Genomic DNA, 15606 nt, shown 5'->3' with positions numbered 1-15606 from the left:
GCGTGTGTGTGGGCGCGTGTGTGTGGGCGCGTGTGTGTGGGCGCGTGTGTGTGGGCGCGTGTGTGTGGGCGCGTGTGTGTGGGCGCGTGTGTGTGGGCGCGTGTGTGTGGGCGCGTGTGTGTGGGCGCGTGTGTGTGGGCGCGTGTGTGTGGGCGCGTGTGTGTGGGCGCGTGTGTGTGGGCGCGTGTGTGTGGGCGCGTGTGTGTGGGCGCGTGTGTGTGGGCGCGTGTGTGTGGGCGCGTGTGTGTGGGCGCGTGTGTGTGGGCGCGTGTGTGTGGGCGCGTGTGTGTGGGCGCGTGTGTGTGGGCGCGTGTGTGTGGGCGCGTGTGTGTGGGCGCGTGTGTGTGGGCGCGTGTGTGTGGGCGCGTGTGTGTGGGCGCGTGTGTGTGGGCGCGTGTGTGTGGGCGCGTGTGTGTGGGCGCGTGTGTGTGGGCGCGTGTGTGTGGGCGCGTGTGTGTGGGCGCGTGTGTGTGGGCGCGTGTGTGTGGGCGCGTGTGTGTGGGCGCGTGTGTGTGGGCGCGTGTGTGTGGGCGCGTGTGTGTGGGCGCGTGTGTNCCCGCTAACCTTTTCTGTTTCAGAGACAGCCAGGATCAAGAAACGAAGATAACGACACACACACACACACACACATACACACACCCCTTACCCTCCTTACCCCTCCCCTCCCGCGCTACCCTAAGGGCCACCTTAGCAAAGCGCATCCCAGGCTGCATACCCGCACTGCCCTACCCAACCATACCACACATAAACATGACACCACCCCCGGGGTATACACAGACGAGCCGGCGAAGCAAGAAGAGCGCCAGAAGAAAGGGCCCTAGCCGGCGGGGCCCAGCCAGGAGAAAAGGAGGTCCCACAAAGCGCCTACACCGGCCGTATTTGCGGTCGGGGTAGACGACGGATGGGGCCCACCTACGAACGCTGTCTAGGCCAACACGAGATGAGGCAGGATAAAGAGGGATAATCCCCCTCGATCCCAAATCATTGAGGCCAATTTCTAGCCATGGAATAATGGCGGTCCGAAATCTAGCAACCTGATTAGTTTCCATCGGATCGTTTTGATTCCGAAATCACGAATAGAAGAAAAGGGCTATTGTGCCATAGCACAATTCTTTTCTATACGAATTGAATAAAAACAGAGCCATCTCCTGGTTGCTTATTTTTGCGAATTCAAATAGATAAATAAATAAGATATGAATATTTTCTTTCATTTTTTTTGTTTAATTTTGATAATAGAATGCACGTTGTAGATATTTCATTGATTAAATAAAATTTTTAATTGTTACTCCTATTTTAAAATCGTTCGGATTAAACACGACTGCACATGGAATTTTCATATTAAAAGTACAATGTAGGTACCAAGTCCATAGAAGAGTTATCTCTATTTATTCATAGGTACATATTTAAATATTAATATATTTATTTTTATTTAGTCTGTAGAATTTAATACACTCTTTTACTTGAATGTCGGAAGATTTATTTGCCATAAACGGTTTCCTTTTGATAAAATTAACAACATTGGCTATAAGTTTCTTTAAATCCGGCAACGTTGCGTAGATGCACTTAAGTGGGAGTGATTTGTCTGACAAAAAGTAGTCAGGGTTTTAATGTCTATTTAAGATCAGTGAATTGGAGATGTATTATAGTGTTTAAATAAGTTCAGTTTTATCACAACAGTTCTGCTTATTATGTGACATTGTACAACTACGTATAGAAGAGAATAACCTATTCCTGTTAGTGGCGGCGGCTTCCTGGTGACGTAGTCTCCATTGTACCTAAGCTGGTGCCTCGATCTCTCAAGGATTAAATTAAAAACATGATAGGTTTGTTAGTGTTAATTCTTACTTATCGTTAATAACAGATTGCAGTGGGCTTTAATTTTTCTACAAAATATTAATGTTTTTGCAAGTATATGTTTGCCATGGAACAAGAATGTAAACAGTCTTAACCCCGCCCCACTACACTTCTACTAATCGCTTATTTTTCTTTCATAAATTAATTGTTATTTTCTTAGAGGTTATTTATATGGAATTTAATGAGCACTCGAGTATAACCAGTATATAATATTGAATTTTTAGTATAGAAGATAAATTCACAGGTAAACATTTCAGTAATAATAAATTAGAGGTATGAACTCCAAGTAACAAAAAATAGCCCATATAAGTTAGCCCTTCTAGTTGAAATACTTCATATAAATAAGATCATCTTAGGATATATAATATTTTTCATATTCAGTATTTTCCATATGACAGATGTGACCTATCTGCACAGTAGTTGCCTTTATCAAATTCATTACTAATAATTTTAACTGTTTATAGTGTTTATCTTATTAAATGTCAAAGTACTCTTCAGTATTCTGACTGAAAGTTAAACACTGAAATCACAAATCATTTTTCTCATTACCTAGATTTAGTCCTAGATTGTCATAATAAAGTATTTGTGTGTTAATTATCAGTGTCGGAGATGAATCATTTTCCTTAGCATATATTTAAAGACATGTCTTAATTTTTATAAATTTTTATTAACAGGATACTTCGAATAATATAATATCACCTGAGTATAAAATCTCTTATAACTATTGTGTATTAACCAAATGGAATCTTTTTGAATTTGTATAAAAAAAATACCATATGAAATACAGTTGTTTAATATTTGAAGAAACGGTATTGCTCCAACTTCTATAATTTATTTCCATTTTATATATTTTTTATTTATCACATTTGTTAAGGGGTATATCTACTTTTTAAAGCAAAAAATTTGACAGTTTTTATGATTTATTTTAGGGAAACCTTTATTATTTATATTATATTTATATACCAAATTTTTAACATATTATTAAGTCACTCTCGGAGCGTATACAATTTTTTTTTGTTTTTTGTCCATTTTTCATCGGTAAAGAGCGCTGAAATTGACACCTGGGAAATGAAGTGTCAAACGGTTGCAGCTGTAGTTTCGCTTATATTGATTTAAAACACAAAATCAAAATTCGTTTTGTTAGAAATAGTGTCGTCTGTTTGACAAATGTCTGCATTGGTCTAAATTTGAAAAAGAAAAAATTGACAACTGTTTCTGTGAAATGCCACTGTTTCGGTCAAAAATGAGTTAAAAAATGGGAGAATATGTAAAAATAAATTTTTTTTTGGCGTTACTCTGACATTAATTTACCAAATGGCCAATATGATTACTGATAATTTCTCATAAAGTTTAGGTCAATAGATTGTTTTGAAAAAGTTAATTTTCAGAAAAATAAATTGTAATTGCACACTGGCATCCGAGCTGGCTTACATGCACCGTAAATTATATGTACGTGTACTACATTGCATAGCTAAACAATAGATGTTGCTTCTATGCTATGAGCGGTCGAGTGGAGATGTTCGTTTTGGTGATCAACCATAAATATAGTTGTGTCTACAGGGTGTTTCAGGATTAAGTCGACAAACTTTAAGGAGATATTCCTCATAAAAAAATAAGAAAAAAATCAAGTATAAATTTTTTTCCAGACGCTTCATTTTCGAAATATAGTGCGTTAAGATTTTTTAAAAAATTCGAATTTTTTAAATAACTTCTAAATGAAGAAGGCTATTTAAGCCAAATATGGCATGACACATCTTCTTATAAGATACCATTTTTCCATAGAAGTAGAAGTCCCGCAAGCAACCAGTGGCGGAGTTATGGGGACTCAGACTCATTAAATTATAAAAAAAAATTAATACGGCCCTACTGAAAATAAAAAATGGTGCTGTTTTTAGACAGAACAGTTTGTTATTGACAAAAAGTGTACATTCACTTTTTTTATAGTTTCATGGCAAAATTGATTTTTCAGAAGGGTGCTTCTGGATTCTGTCGATAAACCTTAGGAAGACGTTCCTCATAAAACCTAAAAAAATATAGTACCTATTAAAATTGGTCTTAGATGTAGGGTGTTTTTTTTTAGAAAAAATAATATTCTGTATTACAAATTAAATAAATTAATGAAATGTGAATTGCTACTTAAGGCTATATAGTCAGATTTTTAATAAAAAAAGACCTGAAGTAATTTTTAAAAATCAAACTGGATCATTGTAGTTGGTTCAAGTACATGTTTACTTATACAGGGTCGGAAAGTCCCCATGGTTCATCGGCCGTTACGTGAGAGCGATAAAGTAAGTCATAGAAATCCATGCGATAGAGAAGGATGGCTATAACGAAGGCGTCTTATAGTCACCGCCCATTTCGCCCTTCCACAAATAACTTCCAACTTCCACTTGCAATTCAGCGACCGGTGGTCATCTTTGTTTTCGTCGTTTGGCTTTTCTATAATAGATGTCACTACTTATACAATTTCGACTTCGTATTCCAATATGTTAATACAATCCGTTAACAGAGCACAGCCCTAGAAAGAGTCATGCCAGATCTACAGATTTTTTTGGAATTGGGGAAATAGGGAATTTTGCTTTATTTCTTGGGATTTTTAAGTCATTTTAAAAAGTATAGTTAAATAACAACTAAATGAACTTTAAATGCAGCTGAGCACTATATTCCATTTGAATAACTTCCCAGTAGGGGAAACAAGGTCGCTAGATTTACAAACAGAGGTATCTACTAGCTACTGTAAAAAGTTTGTTTCTGCGTTGTGCTGCCCTCTGTTAACGGATAGTATTAACATATCGGAATACCGAAGTCGAAATTGTATAAGTAGTGACATCTATTAAAGAAAAGCCAAACGACGAAAACAAAGATGACCACCGGTCACTGAATTACAAATGGAAGTGGATCTTATTTGTGGAAGGGCGAAATGGGCGGTGACTATGAGACGCCTTCATTATAGCCATCCTTCTCTATCGCACGGATTTCTATGACTTACTTTATAGCTCTCACGTAACCATGGGGACTTTCCGACCCTGTATATAAAAACACTAAATCATGCATTCCATATTTATTTATTGAAATTGAAAAACTAAATAAAAGTACGTATTAATCCCATTATGAAATTTTAAATTTATGAGATGATACAAATACCCTTGGATTTGAAATTTTAAAATGAATCTCATATATGTATGTTCAGGTCATATTCCTTTATTTATTGCAATTCTGTCTGTTACTTTGTTATTAGATTATTAGATATTTTACATATTTTTTTGTTAGTAGATTTAAATAGATTTTTCCATATAGGCACATCTACATTTATATTGTATGAAATATTTTAAGAATTGTTACATTTCATAGCAGAATATTTTAAACAAACTTTTAAAATTATTGCAGTGTTTAAAATAGAGCTACTTAATCAATAAGAAAAAAGATAAAAATACCTACTAATTTTTAAGATAAACTGAATGACATAAAATTATGAATTATTATATATGTATTTTCTTGGACATTATTTCGTTTTTTTATTAGATAAAGTAGTTAATTTCAAACTGGTTTGAAATATATTTATTAGTCCGTCACACTACGCTTGGTTAAAATTTATATGCTGTGATCTGATATACAGGGTGTCCCAGAATAACATGTACAATGGAAGATCACAGATTCGTGGACTCAAAATAGGCAGATTTAGGCTAACTCACCTATATCCGAAATCTCTTTATCTTTTCTTTTTTATCTCTCTCATCGTTTGGCCGCTAGATGGCCTCAAAGTTCGTGAAAATTTTTTGAATTTTGTAAATAATTTGAATACGTATTATTCGATTTTGATTATTTTTGGGCTGTGGACTTTTGCTTTCAATCTACACATTGACACAGGGTGTCCCATACATTATTAAAAAAAGTCGAGTACAAATAAATGAGGTTAAAATAATATCAGTTCTTCATATATTTTGTTTTCATATGGACCTTTGTTAACGAATTACGAGCCTTCAAAGTTGAAAATTAAAAACATATTTTTATTTAGAGTCTCTAACCTATTAACTTCAGCATGATGGTGATGATTGGTGATTGATAACACATGCATACAGCTTATTTTTGATGTTGTAAGTGAAACTTCATTATGCCCAGAACGCCAGGGACAGACTATCCCAATGGTTAACAACCCAGAATTTTTGCTTAGAGACGATCGCAATCTGCCTGTATCAAAAATAAGTTTCCTGAAGAATTTGCCAACGATAATACCCTCTAGGTTCAACTTGGTAAAATTAACAGTTTAGGAAATATTTGTGATTTTATGTAACAGTGCATATCGAGAGGCGCCTCCACCATTTTTTGTTTTAAATTTTTAATTGGACATAATTACTATGTTAGAATCGTACATGTTTACTGGCTTTAAAAGAAATGACATTCTTATTTTCCATAACTTACATTTATGAGATGAAGAGAATCCGCACGGTACTGTGCTAACAAAAGAGCAGCACCGATTCATAATTAATGTATGGGCAGGAATAGTGGGTAACAATTTAATAGGTCTGTATGTTTTTGAGAAACATCTGAATGGACATCCATATTTGGTGTAGTTGAATACTTAACATACTTATTCCTGTTTTGTTATTCTATTTTGTGTTATGTGTAATGTGTGTTTGCCAAACACCCTGTATTGTACAGACGACAAATATAATATTAAATTTCTACGCTAAGCCTGAATTTTCACTAAAATTGAAATATCTCACAAACAGTAAGTCCTAGGTATGCAGAACCTTTAATAAAGTTCACCTATTTTTTATGGTGATTTCAAAAATGCAGTGTTCCATTTTAAAATACATCACTTTGATATGGTACGCTTTTCCTGGACAACCTGTATATTTAAAATATTTTTAAAATGTAGCCGTAATCAACCTACACATAACCCACCTAAACAGGTTTCAATAATATTTACCATTTGGTCCCTAACGACCGAGGCGTTATTGGTGGCTCACCCTGTATATTAAGAATAAAAAATTTTTTATTATTTGGTCTGCGCTATAGGGCGTTTAATGTGTCGAGAATGAATAGCTGTTTTAGAAATTTAAGAATGTTTTCTTATATTTGCCCTTGTATCTTTCGTTTTTGAATTACAGAATGTTGATATTTTCTAAAGAAAAAAATGTACCTGTCTTTTGGATGAATGACATCCGATAAATACAAAATTTATGTGATTAATGCAAAATGTGTTTAAAATACAAATTTCAATACTTTTTTGATGTCCTCTTATTTTCTTTTTTTTTAACTTTAACACCGTTTCTTAAAAAAAATAGGGTCTTCCAAGTGCAAATGTAACAAAATATAAATATAAAAATACTTATAATTATTATTTTAAATTATATAATCTTGATAGGATTATATAATATACAGTGTAGTGTAGATATACATACACTATCCTGAATCATACAGGGTGTCCCGATATTTTATATACATGAAACTACCACAAATTCTAGGGGGTCAAAATAGATAATTTGACTATATCTATATCTATCTATCTATATCTTTCCAAAATTAATTGTTCTAGAAGGCATCAATGTTTGCAAAAAATTGAAATTTTTTTGAAATAATAAAACTCCAATTTACATGAAATTTGATATACACACGTCACTTTTTGATGTAGTAAACAAAGCAATGGCATTTACTGAAATATGAAAAACTCTTCTGCTCTTAAAAAAAATTTTCTCATATTTTTTTGCAGATGACCTTAAAACTTCAGTTCTTATGTTATCATGGAGTAAGGGCTCATCCTCAAGTTTTTTCTCCTGTAAATATTTACCTAATACTCCTAATGGTTTTCTTGTTTATTATTTTCTTTACAAATCTAATTTTAAATTTGATTGATAATAAAAGTGAAAATTTGAGAACGTTGTAACAAGTTACTACATATCATAGTTTCAAATAAATTATATAAGTAAATATAAGTCCCTAATTCTCTATATTGCTACAATTTTCTATATAAGTATATTACATCATGGACAGCATGTTCATGTCACTGTAAATTTTTATCAGTATTGATAAGGATATTACAACAGAGTGATATAGTGATATCACTTATTGGATACAGGAGATAGGCAAAACCCTATTTACTTTTTGCCATACCCATTGCAATAATTCCAATTTTAAGATTGTGCAGTAGGTGTTTAGGACGTAATAAAATAGTTATTTTATCAATGTCTTTGTAAAAATGTAAGTAATTACACCCAAATAACTTTGAATAGGTATAAGTAGTATTTTACGATATATATTCTGCTGTATTCCTATAGCGGCATTAGACAGCCACTTTAAGGCTGTACCAGACTGGAAATATGTTGGCTGAATTAATGTGAGAGATTTATACTAATTGGTATCTAATTATGTTTTCTTGAATTAGTTTTCCAAGGTTAGGGCTTAGGTACCTGCCGAATAATATATATTTCAAGGATTTTTACTAAATTTCAAATCCATGAACTTAATAAAAGTATCTTCAAGGAAGGAAAAGATTAAATAAAGCAACAACGTTGGAATATTGAAAAATAACATTTTAAATTTGACATGGGATATGTGTTGTGTGCTGCACCTCTATCAGAACATAAGCCTTTATACTGGTTATGTGAATATTGGATACATTGTTGCTACTGCAAATATAAGAATTTAATGTATTTTTTTTAGGGTACATATCTCTTTTATTACTATATTTATTTATTTTAGAAATTGTCATCTAGCACTTGTTAGATGTTTTAAACTGGCAACAATGCTCACTTGTCAACTTGTCGGATGAGGTTGTCAACACATAACCTAATCTTAATGTGTATTTGCTTGTTCTGCTACTCATTGGTCAGTCGCTGATGTCAAGCTAACATTTCCAGACATGCATGGTATGTGCAGTATCATTGAAAAATGCAATTGAAATGTTTATGTTCTTATGTTAATTATCTTTGATGTAATTTGAGTTAAAATTGGGATTTTTTAGTAATTTTTTGTAAAACTTTTTTTAAAAATAACGAGTATATTTAAGGTTTTAATAATTATTTAACACATAATGTTAAAAAACATAAAATATTTTTTTAATACTTTTGTTCATGGAAAACCTGAAATATTGTTGGCTTTGAGCAGCAATAAAGAATAAAGGAGAGTAGACTATGGAAGAGTGACTGTGTTGAAAAATTGCTGCTCTTGAAAAATTTTGCTGAAGACCATGATTTTTGAGTAAAATTAAAAAATATTTTGTCATGTACCAATTATTACTAAATATAACAAACACATCAAAGCTAGGATGTTCATCTTCACATACATTTTCTAAATCCTGAAACCAAAATGTAACAATTAACTAAGGTTACCTCTGTCCAAATTAAAATATGCACCATCAAACCTTATTAAACAAGACATTATTTGATTTTTCCACGGATTTTTCACTGTAAAAAGAAAAAAAAAACATTCTGCAAAGTAGTTTTTCATCGAATTCATCTTTTTCAATATATGTCACATAAGAGTAATCATAGAGATTCAAATTCAGTAAATCACAATTTACAAAATAGAAGAAATCTGAAATCTATGCAATTATTTTTTTGCTAATTTTATTGTTACTAAAAATGATCCAGTAATTAGAATCTAATAATAAAATAATTAAAAATCACAAATTTCGGAAGTATGTAAAGTACATATTTAATTTTTATTATCAAGTAAATAAAACTTTTTTGTGACGATTTGATTTTTCCATGAAACATGCAAAAACTTTATACCCAAGTATTTTGAGTTGCCTATTTGAATATCGTATAGCGATTCGGAAAGTGAAAGAAATCACCAAATTTATTTGTCCTTCTCATGCCTAGTTCATAGGCGAAGTAAAATTTACAAAAACTACGAGATAAAAAGGTGTCCTAAACAAAGCAGGTATCTTTAAGTTTTAAAATTGCTTGTCTCGTCTTTTCTATCATATATAGTATCGCCAATATATTTTATTTGTATACTCCTATAACTCGTTATTAATTTATTATTTACCTAATTCCCTCCCTTGAGTGTGGATAATGTTTCCATTAGTGGATTGGTATCCTGGAAATTATAGGTAATTATTTTCTTTTCTGTTGGTATCTTTATTGTTTAAGTTCAAGATTTTTTAAAAATAGATTTGAGACTTTTGGAAAAAACACTCAGGCTTCATGCTTTTCAAGTGTGCACGACTAAGTGGTCAAGCTCTTTAGTGAAAGTTAGAATCACCCTAATTTGGGATTTAAAGTGCTTTTGGCAGAGATTTATACTTTTATTGGAGTTATTTGTTATTAAAAGTATAGCATTTTGGGGATTTTGTGTCATCAGCACCACTTGTCCAGTACCTGGAAAATACTTTTCCACGGTAGAGGTTTTCCCTTTATAGTGTGTCACCATCTATGCCGTTTTACCATCTCCTGATAATCAGAAAACCCTCTACGAAGGAGGTATGTACCTTATAACAATTATTGTTAACCTTTTATTCGTGTGCTGGGGCGTTAGTTAATGCCTTTTTGTATTTCTAGGATTTTTTTGCGAGACTACTTTTTCCCCATCAAGGTTACTCCTACCACATGTGTCGGAATAGGATTACGTAACCTCCATTGAGGGCCTAAGATCTTACCAACCCTTGGCAGTTTTAGTGGGCTGTTTCCATACACAGTCTTCTGCTACGTGGGAGAATACTTACCTTTTACCGCTCAAGTTAGATACCATTCACCCTTGCTCAACTAGATCCATCTGGAACCTACGCTTTGGATGTTTACCAGATAAGTGGATGTCAAATTACTATTACTACAATTATCATTTTTCCATAGTATTAACTGGTACAACCACCATATTCAATACTACTAGTAGTACCCTTTTGAGGTATTATCTAGGCACCACGCCTAGTTGTGGGGAACGAAATAAACTTTATTTTTAAGAATTAGTCAAATTTATGTTTTGTGTAGGTTAAGCAAATTTATTTATTTTCTTCCCATAATTACTAAACTAACATTAAATAGTCAACTAAAATTAAATTAAATAATATTTCATATAACAACCTATTACCCGATGTAAACCATGTCGTGGATATCCATTGATTGGTATAATAATATGTTCATTGATATTCTGTTGCTAATGTTTGTAATTTCAAGGTTATTATCGTAGATAATAGCTTTGACTATATACACTCAGACGTATCAAGCTAATAGGAGAACTTGTTGCCCGGTTTGGGAAACCAACTCTCGCCCGATGGGAAACGAACTCAAAAAGGACATGTGCGCTTGGACCATTCGGTAATAGATGGCGCAATTTTAAGTGTCGATAGTGTCCAATTTGCATAGCCAAATTTGATATAGGATCTAAGCTCCACCCATTAAAGATGATTGGTTCTTGTATATTATATATTAATTATAGTTTAAGAAAGGAATTTACAACCCTTAATCCTAAAATAATCAATAATCAGTAGTCTATCTACTAAATGTTATGCGAGTGAGATATTCTTGTGAATAGTGTGGTAGTGTGTTATTTCTCTGGAATATTTCTCTTATTTTTATTTTATAAAGCCTTGAACGTTAGTGTATATACAGTAGTTATAGTATTAGATATATATAATTATTATTAGTCATGGCTAGGCAGGGAGGAAATAAGTGTGAATACCTGAATTGTAATAAAACTAGGAGAACCAGAGCAGAAATAAGACTTTTTCGTTTTCCACTTGACGAAAATCGACTAAAACAATGGATTTTGAATTCTGGTAAGTAGTTAGGTACTTAAATATAAATTATAATAAATAATTATTTGTATATAGTTGCGGCACGAATTGAATGGTCTTGCGTCACGGGTGACGTAACGCAGATGTCTTTATTAACCTTCTTTTTTTGTAATTTAGTGTAATATATACCTAGGTTAGACATTTCGTATACCTAATATAGGTACCTACCTATACCTAGTTTTATTATGGTTAGTTGTCGACATAATTTTCGACAGTTTGTCGAGATAAAGACAATACAATTTTTACATTTTTGTACTGTAATTTAGTGTAAATACTTAGTACTATTATTCTCAGTTGTAGTTTCTTAAATATTTTGAATGAATTATTCATTTTTCTGTAAAATCTTGCCGCAGCTATAATAGGTACATACTGTGATAAATTTTAAAATAGGTATCTACATAAGTATTTTCAAAATATTAAAGTTATGTAAGTAAGTATTTAAAATAACTCAAAAAATACAGAACGCAATAGTAATATTACTAAATAAATATCTATTTCCATTCAGTCCCACTGAGAAATTTTTTTCATAGCCACAGCCAGATTTTTAGCTATCACAGCCAAAAAATTTGGCAAAATAGGCGCCAGCAAAGTTGTTTACTATTATAGGGAACTCAGTTTATTATTCTAACCTTAGTTGTAGTAGCAGAATTACTTTATAAAAACCTCTACTATTATACTTCTGTAACTTTACTCTCACAGGAAAGAACTCTCTTGTGGCTGTAAAGAGCTTATAGCTATATCAGCAGAATACCATACTACTGCAAAATAAAACTATTTCATTTCTGGAACTTAATTTACTGTTGTAGGAACATACTTTAACACGAAAGTTCTTGCCAGTAGAAAGTAAAATATTTTATTAGTATAGCAACAGCTTCTTTTAGTAGGTTCCTTTTTGGAATTTTGGTTTTCAAAAAAATTCATTCGTAACAAAAAATACCTAATGCACGACAAAAATAAATTAATTTTAGTAATGCAAATTTTATGTGTATAGGTACCATAAAATATGAAAAATTAAATAAAACAACATATTGCAATTTGGAATTTATCAGAGAATTTTCTTTGGTAACAAGTTATATTAAGATTTTTACACAATAAATTTTAATTTTTCAGTTCAATACATTTAAAAAAATACACAGCGAGTCGTTAACTAAAGAAATTCAGATAAATTTTAATTAGTAATGTTTTACTTAATTTTTCATATTCCACGGTCACTTATGGTCTCATACACAAAACTGCATTACCAAAAGTAATTTTCGTCATGCGTTGGGTATAAGTAGACAATAGTAAGTAAAAAATAGAAACGCCTACTGAGGAAAAGAAAAATTTGTAGCAGGAAATTAGGCAAGTTTAAAAGTATATAAAATCCTATCTACAGAGTATCCAAAAACTCTACCTACATATAAAAATTACTAATTATGAAAGAAACATGGAAACCACAAATGATATTTACAGACAAATTTCTGGACAAACGTATTCGTTATTTTCAGAGTTATAGCCTGTTTACCTACTTACTGTTTTCTTAATTTTCCAAATTTTTTTTATTTGAAATATCAACCTGTCAGGTTTTAATAGAAACAACCTGTAGATACCTATATACATATATAAATAACAATTTATTACGTGTACAGGGTGATTCACTATATTTTGACCACCATTAACTTTTTGTTATAAGAGTTATAAAAAAATGTGAAATACAAAAGTTGCACGATTCTTTATGAAGTTTTCGAAACTGTTAGCAGAAAAATAAATGAAGTCCAAACAAAATGGCCGCGGATGTTAACTTCGTTAATTTAAATTGAATACCCTGTATATTTTTACATATTTGGATAGAACGTTCCTTGTCGAGTACAGTCATATAGGGTTTGTTGGGTCCATCTCTAACAATAAGCGTGATAATATTAAAAAACGAAAATAAAGTTTTTTTATTAAGAAAATAATACATCTTGTAATAATTGTTAGACCTGATTCAGGCATTTCTGCCTTTATTCCAATTACGTAAGGATTTACAGATTTAGTTGTAATATATTTTGACATACCGGACATCAATACGGTCCAAAATGCGTATAAGTATTTTAACTAAATCTCACTAATTGGATCGTGTGAGGCCTAATTACTCATGGACAATGTTATATGGTAGGTCGTGACAATGAAAGGTAGTAATGTCATGATAACATTGTTATTGATTGACAGTTTGTATTATTATTTAATTAAAATGGGTTGTCACAGAAGTAGAAAATTACTAATACTATTAGGAATTAAAATGTATGGAGAATAACTTACTTTATTTTAATTACCATAATTTTTCAATTTTCTACTTCTGTGTAACCCATTTTAATTAAATAATAATACAAACTGTCAAACAATAGCAATGCTGTCATAATATCACTTGTCACTGTCATCGCCTACCATATAACATTGTCCACGAGTAAATAGGCCTCTCACGGCCTAATTAGTGATATTTAGTTAAAATACCTATACGCATTTTGAACCTTATCCATGTCCGATAACAAAATATCCAAATCTGTAAATCCTTACGTAATTGGAAAAAAGGCAGAAATTCCTGAAAGAGGTCTAACAATTACAATATGTCTTATTTATTTAATAAAAAAACCTTCTTTTTGTTTTTTAATATTATCTCGCTTATTGTTAGAAATGGACCCAACAAACCCTCTACGACTATGCGCGACAGGGAACGTTATGTATATGTGAAAATATACAGGGTATTCTATTTAAATTAACAAAGTTGACATCTGCGACCATTTTGTTTCGACTTCATTTGTTTTTCTACTATCATTTTCGAAAACTTCATAAAAAATCGTGCAACTTTTGTATTTCACATTTATTTATTTATTTTTTATTATTTTTTTAAGTCTTAAAAAAAATAAGTTAATGGAGGGGTCAAAATATAGTGAATCACCCTGTACAATTTAACATATACTTACTTATAAATTTATTTTCTAGGCAATGCATCTCTGGAGCTTTTTGATAAAGAGGAACTGAGAAATAAATTTTTGTGATCTGATCACTTTGAGGAAAACGCTTATGCTTCAGAGAAGAAAATTAAATTGAAACAAAAACGGCTATTCTTATAAGTTATCTAGATGTGCCATCTAGCAGCCATGATCAAGAATTAAAGGTTTTAACTCCAAGAAAAACCTACAAAACTACCTTCTGCAGTAGTGCATGGAAGAAAATTAAATTTCCATTCCTCTCCTCCTCGTGAAAGTCCTAAATTAAGGAAATATTTGGAAGATCTAACTAATTTGCCAGATCTGGAAGTTTCAAGTTCCAATCGTCCTTCAAGTAGTTTAAATACGAAATGTAAACTACAAGAAAAGAAGATTAAATCATTAAGACAACCAGTTAGATATATTAGATTAGATATATTACTATGTTTGCATTCTACGTTCAATTCTAAACATTTTCATATAAGGTTTCACTACATCTAAACTTAATAGTTTTTTAAGTTGTATTTGGGATCAAATAAAAAACAGTCCATTTTTGTACCTGTATTTAATTGTTGTTATTTTTTCTTTGTTATTTTTAAATATTAAAAGAATATGTTTGGTAGCGTATATTACTATAAAGACCACTTGCGAAAATCATTCGTAAAATAGTGACAAATTTGAAGAAATTTAAATTAAAAAATATATTTCTATTAATTGGCACATCCTGTATACTTTTCAATATTTCTTTAGATCTTTCCAAAACTAACAACTTTTGTTAACCATGTCTTATCCTCAATACTTTTGTAGAAATATTTTTTTGATAAGCTTCGGATCTACTTTTACCTAATGTTGGCTCACCCTGTGTATTATGGAAGTACGTATTATTAACAGACAAATATACATTTTTTTATTAATCTTGTTTTATTAATTTTTTTTTTGTTGTTTTATTTTCTTGTTTAGATTATCTAGGAAAACCTCTTATTAACTTTTATTCGATGAAAATAAGTAGCTTAGCCACTTGGTTATGCACACAAGTTAATTATAATAAAATAAATTATAAAGAGAACT

General features: G+C 31.9%; 1 protein-coding gene across 5 annotated transcripts in view; it reads left to right on the top strand.

Moving 5' to 3' along the window:
• Positions 1 to 1552: 1552 nt before the first annotated feature.
• Positions 1553 to 15606, top strand: part of LOC108905221 (catenin delta-2) — a gene marked incomplete at its 3' end in the record, with an annotated part of 112089 nt that continues 98035 nt past the window's right edge. For 2 of the 5 annotated variants that reach the window (XM_018708013.2, XM_018708011.2), the window contains 1 exon segment: positions 1553 to 1823. 5 annotated transcript variants of the gene reach the window in all.

This window comes from Anoplophora glabripennis, unplaced genomic scaffold (genome assembly GCF_000390285.2).
Source record: "Anoplophora glabripennis isolate ALB-LARVAE unplaced genomic scaffold, Agla_2.0 scaffold68, whole genome shotgun sequence".
Lineage (NCBI taxonomy): Eukaryota > Metazoa > Arthropoda > Insecta > Coleoptera > Cerambycidae > Anoplophora > Anoplophora glabripennis.
Note: the sequence above shows the minus strand (reverse complement) of the source record. Positions and strands in the feature narration are given on the sequence as shown.